The sequence below is a fragment of the Palaemon carinicauda genome, chromosome 8 (assembly GCF_036898095.1).
Source record: "Palaemon carinicauda isolate YSFRI2023 chromosome 8, ASM3689809v2, whole genome shotgun sequence".
Classification (NCBI taxonomy): domain Eukaryota; kingdom Metazoa; phylum Arthropoda; class Malacostraca; order Decapoda; family Palaemonidae; genus Palaemon; species Palaemon carinicauda.
Window position 1 is genome coordinate 59,283,686 of NC_090732.1, and position 25,283 is coordinate 59,308,968.

At 37.8% G+C, this 25,283-nt stretch overlaps 1 protein-coding gene across 3 annotated transcripts in view; it reads left to right on the forward strand.

The window, feature by feature from the left end:
• The window catches only part of LOC137645739 (uncharacterized), a 542,683-nt gene that overhangs the window by 456,312 nt on the left and 61,088 nt on the right, over positions 1–25,283 (forward strand). The gene's annotated exons all lie outside the window — the stretch shown is intronic.

Sequence of the window (25,283 nt, forward strand, 5' to 3'; positions counted from 1 at the left end):
TCATACTTTTTTAGAAAACAATTCAAGCAATATTTTATGAAATTATTATATGGGAGCAAAACCAAGAAGTATACCTAACATCCAATTCCAAGATAGAATAAAATTATTGGGGCTAATATTCAGTATTCACCTCAGTTGGAAGACTCATGTATCTTATATCAAATCACTCTTAATGAGAGAATGCCTTGTCGAAGTTATCTTGCCTCAACAGGAAATTTCGTTTTCATGTGAAAGCATTGTAATGGACAAGAGGGTTTTCAAACTTGGGGAAATTGCTCCCCCAATTTTAATTTTAATTGTTCTCTCATCTTTTTCTTCCTCTTAATATTATCTTGATCTTCTACTAATTTTATAAACTTTCTTTCGTATTGCTGTCCCAACTCTATGAGTAATATTTCCCATATATATACATACATACCTCGACATACAAGTGTCCCAACATACGAGAAATTTGAAATACGAGGAAATTTTCGAGCAAATTTTTGCCCCAAGATACGTTAAAAATTTGAGATACGAGGATACGAGACAATTCCCTATGCGCCCGCTAGGTGGCCGAGTGTGCGAGAGGCTGCTTACCAGGACAGCATCCCTCAGTCTTTTCCGTCGGATCTACATCTCGTCAAGTTATCTCTGAGCGTCGGCCATAGTATTTTCATTTTTTTATTGTTTTTTTGCGTTAATAAGTACAGAATTAAGTGAATTAGCAATGGGTTCAAAGCAAGTGAGTGCAAACAAGGGTAGTGAAAAGAAAAAGCATATGATGACAATCGAGATAAAGCATGAAATAATCGAAAAATATGAGATTGGCGTGTGGGTCATGCGTTAGCCTTTTGTGACGACACTTGTGTACGTCATTTTTGTAACATTATGAAGGGGAGACAAAAGCAAACATCCCTAGATAGGTTCCTTTAAAAAGGTCGGTAAAAAGTGAGGGTGAAAGTGAGTCAAAAAGCGAGGCAAAAAGAGCCAAGCCGGAAGAAGAAAAGTTAAAAGATGAAAATTAAAACAAAATTAGAATTAAGTTTAGCGTAACGTAAGATTAAAATTTATTTTCAAGTATGGACAGTAAACTTAAAGTTCAAGTTATGTTCCTTAAGTGTTACAAAAGTGTAGCGTACCGAACGTGTTGCCGTCAAGTCTCTCTCCTCCCCTTTCTCTCTCCCTCCTTCTCCGCACACACCGCCGTTAGCCATTACCGTCTGTCTCGAAGGTAAGAACTCCATAATAATGTCACATTTTATTGCAGATCATAACCAGTATATACCAGTATATAGGTATTTGTTATTTTGTGAGCATAGAATGTGAATTAGAACAATTAAAAACACATTTTTCCCCTGTAATATACCTCTTTTTAGGTGTTTTTTCAGAGGGTGGGAACGGATTAATCTTTTAGTTATTTTATATGGGAAAAATTGATCCGGGATACAAGCAAATTGACATACGAGCTCGGGTCCCGGAACACATGAGGCTTGTATCTCAAGGTATTACTGTGTGTATATATATATATATATATATATATATATATATATATATATATATATATATATATATATATATATATATATGTGTGTGTGTGTGTGTGTGTGTGTGTGTGTGTGTGTATGATTGTTTTTGCAATGAAAGTTATATGTGAGAGTACTGGATGATCTCAGCCATCCCGAAGATGGTTTGGACCTTCTTGGCAGAACTATTCTGAAGGATTGGGTCTTCGGAATCCATGGGGATCCAATGCTTGAGGTACGACTCTCGGCTTCTGGCCGGGAGCCTATCATTACAGATATGGGGAGGATGATTCTATAAATTTTTTTGTCAGTCCTAACATGCAGGTTCAGCATACACCTATGCCTCTATATCTGTTTTGGTGCTATCCTTCAGGTAGGGTATGGAATGGACCATCTGGGAAATATACTCTCATTGTGCTGATAGTGGGGAGTGCTTCCTTTCTAAAGTATGATGCTTTGGTATTCTCAAGCATCTAAATCAAACCTATCAACTTTTCAATCTCGATCCTTGCTTTATGGATTCTTTAAGCAACGAACCCCCATGGCCTGGATACACTGACTCTCCCCCGGCACTGTTGATGACCTCTGGCAATTTATTTGAAGAAAATTCCATTGACGATTTAGGAACTAAAAAGGGTTATTCTTTGAATATTTGAAAAAAAAGTTTAGTTTGGGCAACACAGGATAACTGAAAATCCTGCATGTTACCCAAATTTCATTAGAAACCAATTATGATGTGCTGTATAGAGTATTTAAATGCTACGGTTTAATAAAAGAAATTAGAATGAAACTTCAAGATAATGAATGAGATCCTTGGTTATCGTTTAATAGTCATGATGAAGCATTTAATGAGAGCCATGACATTATGAATATTAAAGTTGGTAATCTTAATATTATAGGTGCTCTGTGTGATAGGGTACCTAAAGATCTGGATGTCTACAGACCACCAGACTGGATTGATAAAGACATAGAGATAGTTACTCCATCCCAGAGAAAGCCGAAACCACCAATATGTCTTGTTGCTCAATCTAAAGGTGGTACAGAATTTTCTTTTAAGTTTTTCAAATTTCTTCAGAGGAAGGTTGGAACTATTGCATCTCAAAATATATATATCGTTTTGGGAAGAAAAGTACTTAAAAAATGCCAAGTCATGGGGACAGTCTGTTATATTGTCCAATATAAAGACAATGATGATATAAAATTGGACATAAAACCCCATCTAAACTGTAGCTATGGAATGGGAGGGGTTTTTAATGAATTCATGGAAGAGGAGATATTGGCTGTGTCCATTAACAGTGTGGAGAGTACATAAAGTACCTGGAACATCAGCGATTATCCTTACTTTCATACCTTTCCACATTGACATAGAAAATGAAAGAATTAAAGTTCGACCATTTGAGCAGAAGCCACTGCAATGTTTTAATTGATTTAAATTTTAGCATCCTTCCAAATTTTGTAAGAATGAATAATTTCTAATATTCTCCAATCTTTACCATGGAGAGTGTACACTTCAGGCAAGGTACTTGAACTGCAACTCTAATCATAAATCTACTGATAGGTGCTGCCAGCTATATAAAGTGGAAGAAGCTATTTTTAATAAATCCAACATTGTACATGTAAGGCCAAGAGATTATTAAATAAACCGACTACTTATGCAAAGACATTGAAATCAGGAGAAAAATTTTCTCAGGAGTCATTTGACCCACCTATTACTGTAAATAGTTCTCGAAAAAGAAATTCACTATCTACTGATAAAGCACTGCATGATGAGGCTAGAATATTTCCTCCTAAAGATTTATCATTATGTATAAACAATAAGACATTGGTGAGGCAAGAATATCTCCTCCTAAAGATTTACCATTTTGTATTAACAATAACACATTGCCCACCACTATCCAACCTTTGTCCCCTATTACAAAGGATAGTATTAACCTCTCTCAGGCTATGTCCTTGTCTGACTTATGGAGGTTCCACTTGAAACAAAGTTACCAGGTTCACCTGTAGTGGGGAAGGTGAAAAAAACCTGGTAGCTCAGCACCTATTAATCAGGATAGAGAGAGACCTCTATCTCTTTCGCCCCCTTCCATAAGAAATATTAGAATTATGACGTCAAGTAAATATGGTGTTTTGTCTGTAGAAGTTTCTGATCAACCGGAAGAAAATTTGAATAGATCAGAAATTCAAGTTTAGGACCACCATCCCCCTCTACGATTAGATCAGAAACTAAAGTATAAAAACACAAATGCAAAACCCAATCTATCGAAACCCTCTCTAATAAAACCATTAGGAAATATTATTAGATAAAAAATTGTTGATGGGAAGACTTCATTCAAGATGTCTTCCAAAAAATAAACCATAGTTTTTTCAACCTTTTCGCAATGGAATTGTCAGTTTTCAAGGGCCAAATGTGAAGAAGTTAAGGTCCTCATTCATGAGCACTCCCCCATAATTATATGTCTACAGGAGAGCAAACCTGATCATAATACTTCTCGTCCTCGCGAATATGTTAGTTATAGGATACCATATGATCACAGCGTAGGGAGCCTTGGTGAAAGTCTCATTTAAGTTCGTCAAAATGTTACCCAAATATCTTTGTCTATTCGTACTCCTCTGCTGTCAGTGGTTGTACAGATTGATATAGGGAGAAAACATACAATTGGCTCCCTGTACTAGCCTCCTAATGATAACATTTCCTATAATAATTTAGTAGAGATGGTTCAACAGCTCCCTCGACATTTTCTTTTTCATGGAGATTTGATTGTTGAATGTTAGAAATTCTTTGTGGGACAATGTTTTAGCAAACATGAGGGGGCACTATTATATCAATTGTGGAAAATGAGGACTCCTTAATACAGGACACCCCACACGTTTTCATTTATAGACAGGTACCTTGTCATGCAATGACCTATCAATCACAAGCTCTAATTGCCTTCTCAATTTTGATTGGAGGACATTAGATAATCGGCATGCTAGTGATCATGCACCAATCATTATAAATATCAACAATGGTCCACCTTTACAGAGATTGCTACGATGGAATCTTGACAAGGCAGATTGGAATAGATTTCGTGACTTAAGTAAAATTGAAGGAAATACAGAACAGTTTAAAAGTGTTGATGATGCCATAGAATTATTGAATGGAACTCTTCATACAGCAGGAGTCAATTATATTTCCAAAACAACAGGGTTATTCAAACGACCAGTCCACTGGTGGTCTTCAAAACTAACTTCCCTGCACAGAGCCACAAGAAGGTCTTAGATTCAATTGTGCAGACCCCATACTAAGGTAAATTTGATTATATATAAGAAATGCAGAGCACAGTTCCGTGATGCCATGAGAAAAACTAGGCGCTATTGTTGGGTGTCTTTTGTTTCCTCCCTTAACTGTAGAACACCACCATCTTCGGTTTGGAGGAGAGTAAAAAAGATAACAGGCAAATTCACCCCCAACCCACCACCAGTGTTGAAGGTGAATGGTCGTTATGTGACTGGAGCAACTGAGGTTAGCAATGCCTTGGCTGATCGTTTCTCAAATGTTTCATCCAAGACTGTAGCAGCTCCTGGTCACCACTATAGGAGCATTGAAAAAAAAAAAAATTGTAACAGGAAGGGAAGAGTCATACGATTCTCCTTTTACTGAAAGAGAATTTGATTCTGCATGTGCTACTTGTAATGATACAGCCCCTGAACCCATTTGAATTCCATATGTTAAGTTTGAACATTTTTGACAGAATATTGTATGATCAAAGTTTTTGGGAACTACCCGTTATTTTTGCCTTTTTTATAATGGTCAATGCAAGACAGATGTGGTACCTGGAAAAGAAGGGTATTTTATCACCTATCCAGTGTGGATTTAGAAAAATGCACTCAACGACTAATGTTTTGGTATGACTAGAATCCTTAATTTGTGTTTCCAAAAAGCACCATGTAACAGTCTTTTATGACTTTGAAAAGGCCTAAGATACTGCATGCAGATAATCAAAACCATTCATGAATTGGGATTAAGAAGAGAGCTACCTTGTTCATTCAATCACTTTTTCACTTATATTTTCATTCAAGTGAGACTGTGGGAAACTTTATCAAAGAGGAAATGTCAGGAAGGAGTTCCCCAGCATAGTGTGGTAAGTGTAACCTTATTTGCACTGGCCATTAATGGAATATCTTCCGTCATTCCCCAAGATATTCTCTTAATTTTATTTGTAGATAATCTCTCCATATCATTTGCTGGATCTAGAATGTCAATGGTTGAGAGAAAACTACAACTCTCAATTGAAAAAATTATTCTATTGGCTGAAATGAATGGATTTCAGTTTTCTTCAAGCAAAACTGTTGTTTTACATTTCTGTCTTATTGAGGGAGTACATCCAGACCGGGATATATACATCAAAGGTCAACGGATCCCATTTGTAAGTAAAGCTAGATTTTTAGGATTGATATTTGATTGCAGGTTGACATGGGTTCCTCACTTAGAATCATTAAAAGTTAAATTTCTTAAGGCTCTGAATCTTTTAAAAGTATTGTCCAATACATCATGGGGGGGGGGGGGGCAGACCGCATAACTATTTTAAAAATATACAAGGCCTTAATATTTAAAAAGAAAAATAGTTTTGGGTGTGGAATATACTCTTCAGACACCCCAAGCTGATTAAAGTTACTAGATTCAATACACTATGCTGGTATTAAATTGTCCACAGGAACATTTAGAATTTCGCATATCCCAAGTGTCCTTGTTGATGTTGAAGTATTAACTTTAGACCTTTACCGAAAGTCTTTTATTATTCGGTATTAGTTTAGGTTGCAAAGACTCCCTTATTCTGTAGCCTGTAACACGGGAAACATTTTGAGGCATTGTAGATATTTTGAATTACACCCAATATCTCCTCAACCTTATGGTTTTTGGGTAAAACAATCAATGAATAGTCTTGATATAGCAAGTACGTTAATAGATTTCTTCCATTTAGGATTTCACTAATACCTCAATGAAAATTACCAGAGATATCATTTTGTAAATATTGTATTGGAGTGAAAAAGAACATGACTGAATTAGAAGGTAGGTCTCTTTTTATGGAATGTCGAATGGCATATGGAATCGACTTTTGTATATTCTGATGGCTCCAAATCTGATGCTGGCGTTGGATTTGGAGTATTTAGTAGTTCTAATTGTAGAGGTGCACTTCCTCTAGTATCTTCCCTATTTACTACCGAACTATATGTCAAACTAATCGCTATAGAAAAAATAGCTTTAAAAGAGGAAGGCAATATTACCATTTTTAGTGATGCAAGAAGTGCCCTACAAGCTTTAGAAGTTTTTATTTATAGTAACTCTTCAGTTTTAAAGATTTTAGAGTTTCTTTTCATTATTGGTCTGAAATGTATAACTGTTTGATTTGCTGGGTTCTGGCACACTTTGTTGTTCCTGGAAATGAGGAAGGAGATTCATTGGTAAAAATTGCTGTAGCTGAGTTGTAACCAAGAAAGTATCCCATTCCCTGTAACGATTTTTTACCTACAAAAAAACCTTTTATTGATGATAATTGGCAACAGCATTGGGATAGTTTACTTCAAAATAAGATTAGAGAAATAACAAATGTTATATCCCCTTTGAGGTATAACGTGATGCCCCAAAAGTGGGAGACTACTCTTTGTCGTTTCCGCATTGGTCACACTTGAATGATACATGAGATCCTGCTAACTGGCCAACGCCTCCCATTTTGCGATGACTGGCTGACACCCTTAACAGTTAGGCATCTGTTAACTGAATGCCCCACTTATAGCACAGAGGAAAATAGATATGTTTGAGGCTCGAGGTGAGGATGGCATGTTTATCCTTGCCAAGATTCTTGGACTTAATGTGTCATACAATGCTAGTTGCATTTTTAGATTTATTCCAGAAGCATGTCTTCTGAAAATTGTTTAACTTTTATGATGACATATTTTCTTTTGTGGTTGTAATTGAATATTCTTTTATTCTTTACTTATAAATAAAACAATATCACCATCTATGACCTTCGAGGGCAGGATGCCAGAAAACTTCAAATCAGTTAATCAATCCTCTTCCTAAACCACCTTGTAAGGCTAACATGATGCCTCCTACATTAGATTCTGTGCCTATTGTCATAAAGGCACATCCTACTTCCAGTAAGGCTTGCTTCACATGAGTGGTTTGAAACTGTCCGGTTGTGACCGTGCTGTTTAGAAACCAATGATGATCAATGAGTCCCTTCACATGCTGCGGTTAACAACCATGTAACAGAATATCCAGCCGGCCGTGATTTCCAAACCGCATGCACTGCTAAACTGTGCGGCCCACTTTAAAAAGTTTATGGCGCCCTGGGGACGGTAGGTTTTTTCCCGTGTGGTACTAGTGTTTCAGCTGTTACAAGTGTAGGCGTTCCCCTTCTGCTGCTATTTTATAGTTATTAATATGAATTGTTCTATTATTATTATTATTATTACTATTTTTATTATTATTATTATTATTTTTTTTTTAGTGATTAATATGAATTGTTTTATTATTATTATTAGGTTGGTCCACCATTTATATAGTTGACTCTTTTTAGTACCATGTTTGTCATGTATACAAAAGACCATTTTCTTCTTCATGTCCTCCATCTCGAACAGGCCGACAGGCTAGCATTCTATTCCCAGATGTAGACGAACCGCACGGTTATAAACCGCTCATGTGAAGACATACTGTTTGACATGTGGGAATGTTCTGCATGGTTTCAAACCACTCGTGTGAGCGAGTGTAAGTCTGCCACACCTCGGATGAACAGCCCAAGCCTTTCATCTCGGGTAGCATCATTACCAGATTTAGAGGAGGAATCCTATCCTAGAGAGCTACTAAATGTACTTATCGTGATGGAGGTACATAAACCTAATAGCTCTCCATCTTTTAATAGAAAAAATGGAGATCACCATCCCTCTCCCCTCCCACGTGAAATACAAAAATGGCTGTTCCAAATAGGTATGACCTTTTATCTGAAAAAGATAATGAAACTTCAAAAGATTTAAAAATATCAATGATTGATGTTTGATAGGAAGACTTCTTTTAAGGAATCTTCCAAAAATTAATCTTTATTTTCTCCTCAATAATACACTTGAATTGTCAAGGTCTGAGGCCTAAATATGAAGAACTGAAGCTCCTATTTCATTACCACTCACCTGTAGTAGCCTGTCTACAAGAAACAATGCTTGATGTCTTTGCTCCATGCCCTAGGGAATACATTAATTACAAAACTCCATGTAATATTCAGGGAAGAATCCAAAAACATTAAAATCTATTTACTACTCTACAAGCAGTAGCAGTACAAATAGTCTAAGTAGGAAATATACTCTGTTCATTATATTTACCCACTAATGACAGTATATCCTATGATGGTGTGGCTGAGGTGTTTAACTAACTTCCTCAACCATTTCTCCTACCGGGTGATATAAACAGCAGATGCCGATTATGGGGAGACGTTTTAACAAACCCAAAGGGCAATCTATTAGAATCACTAATTGAAAATTAAGATGTAGGGATTCTAAACACCGGTGAGCCCACACACTTCCATATACAGACAGGTACTTGGTCATGCATTGATATTTCAATAGCAAGCTCTAACTGTCTGGCTGACCTTCAGGTGAAAACATTGGATGACTGGTATACAAGTGACCATGCACCAATAATAATTAAAAGTAACAATGGCCCACCTGAATACAGATCACCTTGATGGTGCTTGGATAAAGCTGACTGGCAGAAATTTTATGAACTAAGGAAAGTAGAAGGTAAGGCAGATTAATTAAAAAATATTGAAGATGCCATTAAAAACAACAGTTCGGTTCCGTCAATAACCAGTCCCTTGATGGTCACCAGAAATTCAGATCTTACACAGTTCTACTAGAACTGTGTTAATAAGATGCCGCAGAAATCGCACTGAAGAGAATGTCATCGCTTACAAAAAATGCAGAGTACAATTTTGACAAGCAATCAAAGCAGCTTGACCCCCTAGATGCTGAAGCCTTGACAATGATGAGCAACTTAGGGATTAGCAGCTGGGCACTGATCAACAGTGGGCATTGCTCTCGCACTGGACCTTTGTGCCCAATTTTTGATCCAACTAAATTAGTCAGCACTTTCTCTTTTCCTTGTGATTATTTCTTTTATTCTCCCCTATGTTCCTCTTGGGGATGAACTTGTTGACGAAGTTTGCTTATTTGATTATAGTTTGGTTACTTCTTTGGATTTAGCGCAGTGCGGTATGGATGACATACCATCTGAACCTGTACAAATTTAGATGCCATCACCCTCTGTCACACCCTCTCGGGTGCAGACTTGGTCTGTTAAGAGTAGGGCTCCAGTGATCCAGTTTCAAGTCGCCCATATTTGCGGGTAATGGGTGACGCAGGGCATTGGAGTCGTCGGTAGTATGGGCTAACTAAACCCCACTGACCAGTGTATGCCCACCTAAAGAGAGGCAGCCCCTCTCTAATAGAGGACTGGTCCCTGCTGAAGCCTCTTCTCGTGTTGGGCCACATGGGAAACGATGATTGACATCCTCCTATAAGTGGGGGATAACCCGGCTTGCTGCTTCTTTACTAACCAACCCCTCTGCTAACCACCTGGAAACTTGAAGGGACCATTCTATGGATGCTCAAAAACGAAGTAATCTAGTTAACACAGGGAAGGTAAAAATCCTTCATGTCACCCAAATTCCAATAGAAACTATTTATGATGTCCATGTATAAAACATTTCAATGTTATGGTAATAGCAAAGAAATTCGAATGAACCGTGAAAATGACAAATGGGATTCATGGATATCAGTTGATAATCACAATGAAGCATTCAATGGAATCATTGAAATTATAAATATTAAAGTCAATAATTTGAGTATCAAGGGTGCTCTTTGTGATGGGGTACCTTAAGATCTAGATATATACAAACTGCAGATTGGATTGACCGGGATATAGAGGTGATTGTACCCTCCCAGATAAAGCCAAAACCACCAATGTAGCTTATTGCTCTGTCAAAAGGGAGTTCAAGAAATTATTTTAAAATATGCAAATTTCTTCTAAAGAAAGTAGGTACCATCACATGAGGAAAGAACAGTTTCCTCATAAATGCCAAATTTGTTGTACTATGCAATTTGAAGACATAATGATGACATAAAGTTAGATGTGAAACTACATCTAAATTTCACTTATGGAAAGGTAGTAGTTTTCAATAAAGACTTGTATGATTTTACAGCAAGGAGATGCTGTCCATGTGGCCTTTAATTATATGGAAAGTGCATAAAGTCCCTGGCGCATGAATGATTATCCTTACTTCCCAGGAGGCTGATGTGCCTCCACATTTCCATAGAAAATAAACGGATTAAAGTTTGAACTTTTATGCAGAACCCACTACAATATTTTAATTGCGTTAGATATTAACATCCTTTTAAAGTTTGCAAGAATGAAAAAATGTGTAGTACTTGCTCCAATGTTTACCATGGAGAATGTACACTAGATGCCAGATGTTTAAACTGTAATTTGAAACATTATTCTACTGATAGGGGCTGCTAGCCATATAAGTTAGAAGAGGCTGCCCCCAATAGATCCAGTATCGGACACATAACTTTGGGTCATACCAAGAGACTATTGAGTAAATCAACAAGTTATTCAAAGGTATTGAAATCAGGAGGAAAAATGAGACAGGAGACATCCAACCCACCTATTACTGCCAGTATTCCCCCAAAAAAAGAAATTCTCCATCTTCTCATAAAATTCTGAATGTTATGGCAAGAATATCACCTCCTGAGTCTTTACCCACCACTATTAAACCTTTGTCCCCTATTACAAAGGATAATACTAAACTCTCCGGGCTATATCTTTGCTTGATTTTATGGAGGTTTCACCTAAGATCGAGTTATCAGGTGCCTCTGTAGCGGGAAAACACCAAAACCTGATAAATCACCACCTGTTAATAGGAAAAGAGAGAGACCCCCATCTATCTTAACCCCCATCCATTGAAAATACCAAAGTTAAGACAAATAGATATGATGTTCTGTCAGTTATTTCAGATCAACAAGAAAACTACTTAAATCAATCAAAAATTCAAATTGAGGTCTACCATCCACCTCAAGAATTGGGTAAAAAGAACATGGAAAAGGCTAATGTAAAACCAAACTTGTCAAGACCCACAGTTAAGAAGCCTACAGAAAATATTGTTAAATCAAAAACTGTCAATGGGAAGACCTCATCAAAGATGTCGTCCAGAAAATAATACATAGTTTTCTCCATTTTGCAATGGAATTTTCACAGTTTGAGAGCCAGGTATGAAGAACTTTAACTCTTCATTCATGAGAACTCCCCTATAGTTGTATTTCTACAGGAAAGCAGGCTCAATGCTAATACTCCATGTCCTCGAGAGTATGCCAGCTATAGGACACCATATGATCAACAAACAGGGAGCCATAGCAGAAGCATTACATACGTTTACCGAGATATTTCCCAAATATCTTTACCTATTGTACCCCTCTGCAGGCAGTGATTGTAAAAATTAATATAGGGATAAAATAAACAATTTGCTCTCTTTATTTAGCTCATAATGACAACATCTCATATAATGATTTAGTAGAGGTGATTCAACAACTCCCTCAACCTTTTCTCTTGTTAGGGGATTTTAATAGTAGACATTATTTATGGGACGATGTTTTAGCAAACACAAGAGGCAGCATTAGATCACCAGGTGTGAAAAAGTAAGATGTGGGACTACTTAATACAGGAGAGCCCATGCAATTCCATGTTCAGAAAGGTACCTTGTCGTTTGACCTATCAATCGCAAACTCAAATTGCCTTCTCGATTTTGATTGGAGAACATTAGATGATTGGCATGCTAGTGATCCTGCACCTATTATTATGAACACCAACAGTGGTCCACAGAAATCACCACGATAAAATCTTGACAAGGTGGACTGGAATAGATTTCATGAGGTAAGTGAAATTGAAGGGAATGCTGAACAGTTTGAGAATATTGATGATGCCATAGAGTATCTGAATAGAGTCAATTCAACCCAAAACTTCAGGACTTATTCAAACGATGACCAGTCCCCTGGGGGTGTTCAGAACTAACTGACCTGCACAGAGCCAAAAGAAGGTCTTTAACTCGATTACGCAGATGCTGTACCGAAAAGAATTTAATTATATACAAGATATTTTGAGCACAATTCTGTCGTGCCATGGAAGGAGCTAGATGCCAGTCTTGGGTGTCTTTTGTTTCCTCCATTTACAGTAGAACACCACCATCTTGATTATGGAGGAAAGTAAAAAAGATAGCAGGCAAATTCATCCCCAAACCCACCATCATTGTTGAAGGTGAATGGTCAGTATGTGACTGAAGCAAATGAGCCTAGCAATGGCCAGGCTGATCATTTCTCAAATGTATCATGCAAGTGTGCAGTAGCTTCTGATCACCAGTATATGAGCATTGAAGAACTGAAAATTTTAAATTTTGCAATAGGAAGGGAAGAGTCGTATGATTCTCCTTTTACTGGAAGAGAAGTTGATTTTGCACTAGCTACTTGTAATGATACAGCCCCTGGAACCAATGGAATTCCATATGCAATGATTAAACTTGTATGTATTAATACAGTCATTTATTTTAAGCATTATTAATAGAATATGGCATGATCATAGTTATCCAAGTGTTTGGGAACTAACCATTATTTTAGCCTTTATAAAACCTGGTAAGGGAAAGTTTTTAGCAGCAAACTATCGACCAATTGCATTGACATGTTTAAGTAAGATCATGGAGAAGATGGTCAATGCAATATTGATGTGGTACCTGGAAAAGAAGGGTATTTTATCACCGATCCAGTGGGGATTTAGAAAAAGGCACACCCCTTACATGCTCTAGGCTTGACGAGGATTGGGGCTTAGGGATTAGCAGCTGGTCTCTGATGAACAATGGAAACTGCTTTTCCACCGCACCTTTGTGCCCAATTGCTGATCCAACTAAATTAGTCAGCATTTTTTCTTTTCCCTTTGGTTATTTCATTTATTCTCCCAAATCTTCTTTATGGGGATGAACTTGCGGACGACTTTGGCTTGTTTAATTATAGATTGGCTGCTGCCTTGGTTGTGGTGCAGTGTAGAGTGGATGGCATGCCATCTCAACCTCTACCAATTTAGACGCCATCACTCTCTGGCAGACCCATTTGGTGAAGACTTAGTCTGTTAAGAGTCCGGCTCCAGTGAACCGGTTTTAAGTCACTCATATTTGCGGGAAATGGGTAACTCCAGGCATTGGAGTCGTCGGTGGGATGGGCTAACTACCCCAAGTGACCAGTGTACGCTTGCATAAAGAGAGGCAGCCCCTCTCTAATAGAGTACTTTTTCCCACTGAAGCCTCTTCTTGTGTTAGGCCACATGGGATAAAAGGACTGAAATCCTCTGATAGGCGGTGGATAACCTGGCTTTCTTCATCTTTAGAAACAAACTCCTTTGTTTACGACTTGGAAACTCTAAAGGACCATTCTACAGATGCTTAGGCCTAAAAGGAAAGTAATTTGGGTGACATATGGAATTTGCAAATTCTTCATGTCACTCATGTGCTATATAAATCATTTCAGTGTTATTGTAATATCAAAGAAATTCAAATGAGGCTTGAAAATGACAAAGGGGATTCATGGATATCATTTGATAATCGTAATGAACCATTCAATGCCATTACTGACATTATAAATATTAAAATTAGTAATTCGAACATCAAGGGTGCTCTCTGCGATGGGGTACCTAAGTATTTATATATATACAAACCTGTAGATTGGATTGATAGAGATATAGAGGTGGTTTTACCTTCCCAAAGAAAGCCAAAACCACCAAAGTGGCTTACTGCTCAGTCAAAAGGGAATACAGGTAATTATTTTAAGATATGTAAATTTCTTGAAAAGAAAGTAGGTACCATCACACCGGGAGATACATTTCATTTTGGAAAGGACAGTTTCCTCATAAGTGCCAAATCAGAAACACAATCTGTTATACTATGCAATTTAAAGACAGAGATTGATTGATTGATTTAAAGTTTTCAGGCATCCTGACATTTAAGGTTAAAGACAGAGAAGGATGACAAAGTTGGATGTGAAACCCCATCTAAACTACGGTTTTGGAAAGGGAGTAGTTTTCAGTAGAAACTTGTATGAGTTTACAGAAGAAGAGATAGTGGCCATGTGCCATTTATCTGTGTGGAAAGTGCATAAAATCCCTGGAATATCGATGATTATCGAGACTTTCCAGGATGCTAATATGCCATCCCACATTTACATAAAAATTGAACGGATTAAAGCTTGAACTTTTAAACAGAAGCCACTGTAATGTTTTAATTGCTTTAAATTCGGGCCTCCTCCTAAAGTTTGTAAGAATGAAAAAATGTGTAGTTATCAGGTGCACCTGTATTCAGGAAAACACCAATGCCTGATAAATCACCACCTGTTAATAGGAAAAGAGAGAGACCTCCATATCTCTCATCCTCATCCATTAGAAATACCAAAGTTATGACATCAAATAGATATGAAGTTCTGTCTGTTGATATTTTAGATCAACAGGAAAACTACTTGAATCAATTAAATATTCAAGTTGAGGTCCACCATCTTACTCAAGAATTAGGTAAAAAGAACATTGAAAAGGCTAATTTAAAACCTAACATAACAAGATCTTCACTTGAGAAGCCTACAGGAAATATTGTTAAATCAAAAGTTGTCAATGGGAAAACCTCATCCGAAAAGTCTTCCATAAAATAATTCATAGTTTTCTCCTTCATTTCACAATAGAATTGTCAGGTAGCCGGGCAGATATGTGAAAAAATATGCCTTTGGTGATGCAAGCATGAAATTTGGCACACTGCTAGGGCAGTATCTTACAAAGATTTCTGGATATAGGGACATTCCACATACTTTCCAGGCCCAAAATGGCCGATTTTGTGTTGTACACGAATTAGGATTCATGTGAATTCAACCATATTTACTTATTGAAGAAGCATATTGGTGGTTTTATTCAGCTAAATATTTATTGTAGCAAATAAGAGAGCAAATAAAGGTGACAAAATGTAAATAAAACCATTTATTTGGTTATTTTTCTTCAACAAACTTCAAAAAACTGTTATCAAGAACCATGGAATGTCTGTTACTATTTAACACTCTTGAACTCAGAGGAAGTGCTTCTGTTTGAACCTAACATCAACTTACACTATACAAAATTATAAAAATATACAAATATACTGAAAGAGTCAAAATTATACAGTGGAACCTCTAGATCCAGGTAACAAAATCTACTATATATAATGCATGTGTACATGTTAATATACATGTAATTAGCATTTGTGATCTCTCTTGTCCCAATACATGATTCTACTATCTCATACACTCCCCACCACAGTGACATAGAGCTGAGCACTGGAGAGCAGCCTTGGCACACTTGCACTGTCTTCTGCATTCCTTTTTACAGCCACACCTTAGTAGTTGCTGACATGCCTCAGTTGCCTCTGGGAGGGTTGTCCAGTATATGTCCCAGCCATTATCAGTGTGAACCCACCCCCAGTCACTGGGCGATGGGAGCTCTGGTGTGGATACCATCATTTGGCCCCAACAGTAGCCGGCTTGATAAGCAACTCTCTTGATGTGCTGTTTCAAGTCTTCTCGAGTTGGTGGAAGAGCATCTATTGATCTGCCAGTCTTGGTGAACACCCCCCAGATGCTGAAGCCTTGATGAGGATGGGGGGGCTTAGGGATTAGCAGCTGGGCTCTAATGAACAGTGGGAACTATTTCCCACTGGACCTTCGTGCCCAGCTGTCAATCCAGCTAAATCAGTCAGCACTTTCTCTTTTACTTTTGGTTATTTCTTTTTTCTCCCATCTCTTCCTTTTGGACTCGGTATTGTTGACGACATTGGCATGTTCGATTATACTTTGGATGCTGCTTTGGATTTGGCACAGTGTGGGATGGACGGCATTCCATCTCAACCTGTGCCAATTTAGACGCCATCACCCTCTGGCAGACCCTATGGGGGTGCAGACCAAGTCTGTTAAGACTCGGGCTCCAGTGATCCGGTTTTAAGTCACCCATATTTGCGGGTAATGGGTGACGCCAGGCATTGGAGTCGACGGTGGGAGGTGCTAACTACCCCAACTGACCAGTGTACGCCCACCTAAAGAGAGGCAGCCCCTTTCTAATAGAGGACTGGTCCCCGCTGAAGCCTCTTCTCGTGCTGGGCCACATGGGATAGGAGGACTAACATCCTCTGATAAGAGGTGGATAACCCGGCTTGCTCATACCAAAAAAACCCACCCCTCTGTTGACGACTTGGAAAATACTAACATGGACATCGGTACAGACAGCTCCAACTCAGGTTCTAACATTGTAAAGTTGGAACCTTATTTGAGTTATGGCAAGAATGATAAGAAAACACTAGAGAAGAAGGAGAGAGAGTGTGAGAAATGATGACAGTGCACAAAGATATAGAAAAGTAGAAGTATTACCTGGTCACTATGAAGTAGTGAATTATGAAAAAAAATTTTATCTTAGAATTTGAAAACGGAAGAAATGAGCGTTTAAATGTTTTCAAAGCTAACAGGGAAATAGTCACTTTATATGGAGGGCAGCCAAAAATTCTACCCCAAGGAAATGGAAGTCTCTTGATAGAGACACTATCACCATTACAAGGTGAAAGGCTAAAAACACTGACAACATAGGATGGTCATAGTGTAAAATGCATTTCGCACCATACTTTCAACCAGAGTAGAGGTGTGATATAGGCCCCAGAATTGCTGGATATAGAGGAAAAAGAAATTGAGGATGAACTAAAAAGTCAAGAAGTAGTTAAAGTAGTCAGAATGAGAAAGAGAGTTGGAGAACAACATACTCCTCTTGCTACTTTGATTATAACATTTGAGCAATGTAGATTACCAAATGTTATTAAGGCTGGTTGACTATCTTTGAAGGTGAAACTTTATATCCCTTCACCATTGCGATGTTATCATTGCCAAATGTATGGCCATTTTAGCCAGAAATGCAAGGAAAAAGTAAATAATAAGCCAGCTGTTTATGCCAACTGTGGAAAAAGTAGTCATGGAGTATGCAGAGAAAACCCTAATTGCATACATTGTGGGGAAGCACACCCAGCTACATCTAAAAGCTGCATTAAGTTTATTTTTGAAAAAGAAAATCAGGCCATTAGGACCATGGAAAGGGTTACTTTTAAAGAGGCTCGTAAAAGAGCTCTTGAAAAGCAGATAAGACCAGGGCAACCTTTTTCAATGGTTCTGAAGAAAAACTTGCCAAACCACACAGACGAAAATTATATCTCCACTTCTAATATGAAGAAACAAATGAAAGTAGTTAAAGAGGTTGAAAGTCCCATCGAATATCTATGTCCAGAAATTGTAGAAAAATCAAAACAGATTCTTAAAGATCTGAAAGTTATTCAAAAGCCAACGACTCAGATTCTAAACAATAGTGCAAACCTCTCTCAGGCCATGTCCTTGCCCGATCTGATGGAGGTTCCACTTGAAACTAATTTACATGGTGAATTTGTAGTGGGGGAGGAGCAAAAACCTGACAGATCACAACCTTTTAATCGAAAAAGAAAGATCTCCATCTCTCTCGCCGCCTACCATAAGAGACATTAAAGTCACGTCTTCAAATAAATATGATTTCTTGTCTGCTGATGTTTCTGATCAAATGGAAGGTAAATTGAACCAATCAGAAATTCAAGTTGAGGTCCACCATCCTCCTCAACAATTATATCAAAAGGACACAAAGAAAAAGAGGAACACAAAACCAACAATATCAAGATCCTCTCTAGAGATACCACCGGGAAATATTGTAAGATCAAATATTGCCAATGGGAAGACTTCATCTAAGGTGTCTTTCAAAAAATAAATCATTGTTTTTTCCTCCATTCAGCAATGGAATTGCCAGTGTTTAAGGGCGAAATATGAAGAACTCAAGCTCCTCATACGTGAGCACTCCCCTATAACAGTATGTCTACAAGAAAGCAAGCTCGATTCTAATACTCCTTGGCCTCGAGAGTATGATAGCAATAGGACACCATATGATCAGTGAACAGGGAGCCACGGGGGAAGTCTTATATACTTTCATCGAGATGTTCCCCAAATATCTTTGTCTATCTGTACCCCTCTGCAGGCAGTGGTTGTACAGATTGATATAGGGAGAAAATACACAATCTGTTCTGTTTCCTTGCCTCCAAATGATAACATCTCACATGATAATATATAGTAGAGGTGATTAAACAACTCCCACAAGCTTTTCTCTTACTAGGAGATCTTAATAGAAGACATCCTTTATTGGGTGATTTTTTGACAAATGCAAGGGGTAATATTATATCATCAATTTTGGAGAATGAAGATGTAGGACTCCTTAATGCAGAAGAGACTACAGACTTTAATGTTCACAGAGGTACCTTGTTCTGCATTGACCTATCAGTTGCAAGCTCTAACCGTCTTTTCGATTTTAATTGGTGAACATTAGATGATTGGCATACTAGTGATCATGCACCAACTATTATAAATACCACCAATGGTCCACCTTATTACAGAGATCGCCTCGATGGAATCTTGATAAGGAGGACTGGGATAGATTTCGGGAGCTAAGTGAAATTGAAGGATACGCAGAACAGTTTGAAAGTGTTGATGCTGCCATAGACTTACTTAATGAAACTCTTCATACAGCAGGAGTCAATTCCATTCCCAAAACAACAGAAATATTCAGGCGACGACCAGTCCCCTGGTGGTCATCAGAACTAACTGCCTGCACAGATCCACAAGAAAGTCCTTTAACTCAATTGCGCATGCGCCGTACTGAGGAGAATTTAGTCATATACAAGAAATGTAGAGCACAGTTCCGTCGTGCCATGAAAGAAGCTAGGCGCCAGTCTTGGATGTCATTTGTTTCCTCCATTAACAGTAGAATGCCAACATCATCTGCGTGGAAGAAAGCAAAAAAGATAGCAAACAAATTCACCCCAAACCCACCACCAGTGGTAAGGGTAAATGGCCAGTATATGACTGGTGCAACCGAAGTTAGCAATGCCCTGGCTGACCATTTTTCAAATGTATCGTGCAAGTGTGAAGCAGCTCCCGGTCACCAGTATAGGACCATTGAAGAAAAATTTTGCAGCAGGAAAGCAAGAGTCATACAATTCTCTTTTTACTGAAAGAGAATTTGATTCTGCACTTGCTACGTGTAACAATGCAGACCCTGGACCCGATGGAATTCCATATGCAATGATTAAACACATACCTTTTATTACAAAGTTATTTATTTTAAGCATTTTTAATAGAATATGACATGATCATAGTTATCCAAGTGTTTGGGAACTAGTCATTATTTTATGCAAAATCGTGGAGAAGATGGCCAATGTAAGATTGGTATGGTACCTTGAAAAGAAGGGTATTTTATCACCAATTCAATGTGGATTCAGAAAAATGCACTTAACGACTGATGTGCTGATATGACTTAAGTCCTCCATTTGTGAAGCCTTTGCTTCCAAACAGCACCATGTGACAGTCTTTTTTTTACTTTGAAAAGGCATATGATACCACATGGAGATATGGTATACTTAAAAGAGTCCATGAGTTTGGATTAAGAGGAGAGCTACCATTATTTATTCAGTCATTTCTTTCACATAGAGTTTATCAAGTGACAGTTGGGGAAACTCTATCAGAGAGTAAATGCCAGGAAGAAGGAGTTCCTCAGGTTAGTGTGCTGAGTGTAACCCTTTTTTGTTCTAGCAATTAATGGGATAGCCTCAGTCAATCCCCGGGATGTTCTCACAACATTATTTGTGGATGATCTCTCCATATCATTTGCTGGAGCTAGAATGGCAATATTGAGAGAAAATACAACTCTCTATTGATAAGATTATCCAGTGGGCCGATATGAATGGATTTAAGTTCTTGGGAAGTAAAACTACAATTGTGCATATCTGCCGTATTCGGGGAGTATATCCAGACCCGGATATATACATCAAAGATCAACGGATCCCATTTGCAAGTGAAGCTAAATTTTTAGGGTTGATATTTGATTGTAGGCTTACATGGGTTTTTCACTTAAAAGCATTAAAAGCGCAATGTCTTGAGGCTCTGAATCTTTTAAAAGTATTGTCCCATACATCATGGGGGCAGACCGCAATACTATTTTAAAATTATACAAGGCCTTGATTTTTTTCAAAATTAGTTATGAATGCGAAATAAATATACTCCTCAGCCACCCCAAGTCGGTTAAAAATATTAGATTCTATACATCATGCTGGTTTTAGATTGTCCACAGGAGCGTTTAGCACCTTACCTATCACGAGTCTCCTTGTTGATGCTGGGGAGTTGCCTCTAGACCTTTACCGAATGTTCTCTATTATTCGGTATTGGTTTATATTGCAAACATTCCCTAATTCTTTAGCCTTTCAGACAGCAAGCCTTATAAGGTAATCAACATACTTTGAGTTGCACCCAAAATCTCCTCAACATTTTGGCTTTGTGGTGAAACAATTGAAACAATCTGGATATAATTAGAATTAAAGTGCTTCCATTCAAGGTATCATCAACGCCTTCATGGAAATTACCTGACGTATCTTTTTGTAATTACTTTATTGGAGTTAAGAAGAATATTACTGACTTAGAATCCAGGTCTCTTTTTATGGAACATGTTGCAAAACATAGGGGATTGACTTTTTTGTATACTGATGGCTCCAAATCTCATGTTGGCCTTGGATTTGAAGTACATAGTAATGATTTTAATTGTAGAGGTGCACTTCCTCTAACAGCTTCCATATTTACTGCCGAACTGTATGGCATACTAACCGCTATTGAGAAAATAACTTTGAAAAAGGAGGGTAATTTTACAAATTTTAGTGATGCAGATGTTTTCTTCAAGCTTTAGAAGTTTTTAATTCTAGTAACCCTCGAGTTTTAAAGATTTTAGAATGGCTTTTTATTATTGGGCGGAGAGGTATAACTGTTCGATTTTGTTGGGTTCCAGCACATGTAGGTGTTTCTGGGAATGAGAAGGCAGATTTACTGGCGTAGAATGCGGCATCCTAGTTTACTGCTACCAAAGAAGTATCCCATTCCCTGTAATGATTTCCTACCTTACATCAAGAAATTAGTTTGTAATAAATGGCATCAGGACTGGGATAGTCTAGATGGCAATAAAATGATGGAAATAACAAATATCATATCACCTTGGAGGTATAACATGATACCCCGAAAATGGGAGACGACTCTATGTCGTCTCCGTATTGGTCACACACGGTTGACACACAAGTTTCTGCTGAAGGCCAACACCAACCGTTTTGCGAGGACTGTTTAGTACCTTTAACAGTGAGGCATTTGTTGACCAAATGCCCTTATTATGATAACTTAAGAAATAGATATCTGTTTGAGGCTCGAGGTGAGGATGTCAGGTTCATCCTTGCCAAGATTCTTGGACATGGTGTGTCCTACTATGCGAGCGGCATTTTTAGATTTATTTCAGAAGCAGGTCCTCTGAAAACTATTTAACTATTATAATGACTTCTTAACTTTTATTGTTTTAATTGAATTCTCTTTTATTTTTCATATATAATAAATGCTATCGGTGTCAATGACCTTAGATGTCAGGATACTAGAAAATTTTCAATCAATCAATCAATCAATCCACAAACATCCTTATCTATTCGTTCACTTCTGTAGGCAGTGGATGTACAGATTGATATAGGGAAATAATATCCATTCTGCTCTCTGTACTTGTCTCCAAATAATAACATATCATATGATAATTTAGTAGAGGTGATTACACAGCTTCATCAACCTTTTCTTTTACTTGAAGATTTGAATGGTAGACATTCTTTGTGGGGTGATGTTTAAGCAAACACCAGGGTCAATATTATGTCATCAATTGTGGAAAATGAGGATGTCGGACTCCTTAATACAGGAGTTCCCTCACTCTTCCATGTTCAGACAGGTACCTTGTCATACATTGACCTTTCAATTGCAAGCTGTAACTGCCTTCTTGATTTTGATTGGATGACATTGGATGATTGGCATACTTGTGATCATGCACCAATCATTATAAACACCATCAATGGTCCACCTTTACAAAGATCGCCTTGATGGAATCTTGACAAGGTGGACTAGGTTAAATTCCGTGAGCTAAGTGAAATCGAGGAGAGTGCAGAACAGTTTGAAAGTATTGATGATGTCATAGACCTACTGAGTGGTACTCTCCATACAGCAGGAGTGAATTTGATTCCCAAAACCACAGGATAATTCAAACGACGACCAGTCCCGTGGTGGTTTTCAGAATTAACTGTCTTGCACAGAGCCACCAGAAAATCTCAGACAAGATTGCGTAGACGCCGTACTGAGGAAAATTTGAAAATATACAAAAAGTGTAGAGCACAGTTCCGTCGTGCCATGAAAGAAGCTAGGCTTCAATCTTAGGTATCTTTTGTTTCCTCAGTCAACAGTAGAACACCACCATCTTCTGTATGGAGGAAAATAAGAAAGATTGCCGGCAAATTTACCCCAAACCCATAACTAGTGTTGAAGGTGAACGGTCAGTATGTGACGAAAACAAATGCTGTTAGCAAAGCCCTGGCTGATCATTTTTCAAATGTATCATGCAAGTATGAAAGAGCTCCTAGTCACCAGTATAGGAGCATTGAAGAAAAGAAGATTTAAAATTTTGCAACAAGAAGTGAAGAGTTGTTTAATTCTCCTTTTACTGAAAGAGAATTTGATTCCACACTTACTAATTGTAATGATACAGCCCCTGGACCCGACGGAATTCCATATGCAATGATTAAACATATACATTTTAATACAAAGTTATTTATTTTAAGCATTATAAATAGAATATGGCATGGTCACAGTAATCCAATTGTTTGGGAACTAGCCATTATTTCAGCCTTTTTAAAACCCGGTAAGGATAAGTTTTAGCAGCAAACTACCAACCTATTGCATTGACATCTTGTTTATGTAAAATCTTGGGAAGATGGTCAATGCAAGACTGATTTGGTATCTTGAAAAGAAGGGTATTTTATCACCTATTCAATGTGGATTCAGGAAAATGCGCTCAACGATGGATGTGTTGATATGACTGGAGACCACTATTCAGGAAGCCTTTACCTCCAAACAGCACCATGTGACAGTGTTTTTTTCTTACTTTGAAAAGGCATATGATACCACATGGAGATATGATATACTTAAAACAATTCATGAATTTGGAGTGAGAGTGGGGGAAACTCTATCAGAGAGTAGATATCAGGAAGAAGGAGTTCCTCAGGGTAGTGTACTGAGTGTAACCCTGTTTGCACTAGCAATTAAGGGACATCCTCAGTCATTCCCTGGGAGGTTCTCTCAACAGTATTTGTTGATGATATCTCCATATCATTTGTTGGAGCTAAAATTGCAATGGTTTAAAAAAAACTACAACTCTCAATTGACAAAATTATCCAGTGGGCTGATAATAATGGATTTGAGTTCTCGAGTAGTAAAACTACTACAGTATTGTCCATATTTGTCGTATCCGGAGAGTACATCCAGACCCGGATATATACATCAAAGGTCAACGGATCCCATGTGTAAGTGAAGTTAAAATTTTAGGTTGATATTTGATTGTAGGCTTACATGGGTTTCTCACTTAAAAGTGTTAAAAGCTATATGTCTCAAGGCTCTGAATATTTTAAAAGTATCGTCCCACACGTCATGGGGGGCAGATTGCAATATTATTCTAAAATTATACAAGGCCTGGATTTTTTTCCAAAATTAGTTATGGATGTGAAATATACTCCTCAGCTACCCCAAGCCAATTAAAGATGTTAGATTCAATACATCATGCTGGTAATAAATTGTCCACAGGAGCGTTTAGAACCTTACGTATCACAAGTCTCCTTGTTGATGCTGGTGAATTACCTCTAGACCTTTACTGAAAGTCTCTTATTGTTCGGTATTGGTTTAGGTTGCAAAGACTCCCTAGCTTTTTAGCTTACAGACTGCAAGCCTTATAAGACATACATCATATTTTGAGTTGCACTCTAAATATCCTCAACCTTATGGCTTTTGGGTGAAACAATTATTTTACAGTCTGAATATAATTAGAAGTAAGGTACTTCCATTTAAGGTATTGTCAACACCCCCATGGGAATTACCAGAGGTATCTTTTTGTTAACATTTTATTGGAGTTAAGAAGAATATGACTGCCTTTGAATGCAGGTCTCCTTTTATGGAACATGATGCAGAATATAGGGGATCGACATTTATATTTAGTGATGGCTCCAAATCTGATGCTGGCATTGGATTTAGAGTACATAATTATGGTTTTAATTGTAGAGGTGCACATCCTCTAACAACTTCCATATTTAGTGGTGAACTGTATGGCATACTAACCGCTATTGAGAAAATAGCGTTGGAGAAGGAGGGTAATTTCACAATTTCTAGTGATGCAAAGAGTATCCTTCAAGCTTTAGAAGTTTTTAATTCTAGTAACCCTCTAGTTTTAAAGATTTTAGAATGGCTTTTTATTATTGGTCAGATATGTATAACAGTTCGATTTTGTTGGGTTCCAGCACATGTAGGTGTGTCTAGGAATGAGGAGGCAGATTCACTGGCGAAGAATGTGGTATCCGAGTTGCTGCCAAGAAGGTATCCCATTCCCTGTAATGATTCCCTACCTAACATCAAGAAATTTTTTGTAATAATTGGCAACAGCACTAGGATAGTCGAGATGGCAATAAAATGAAAGAGGTAACAAATGTCATATCTCCTTGG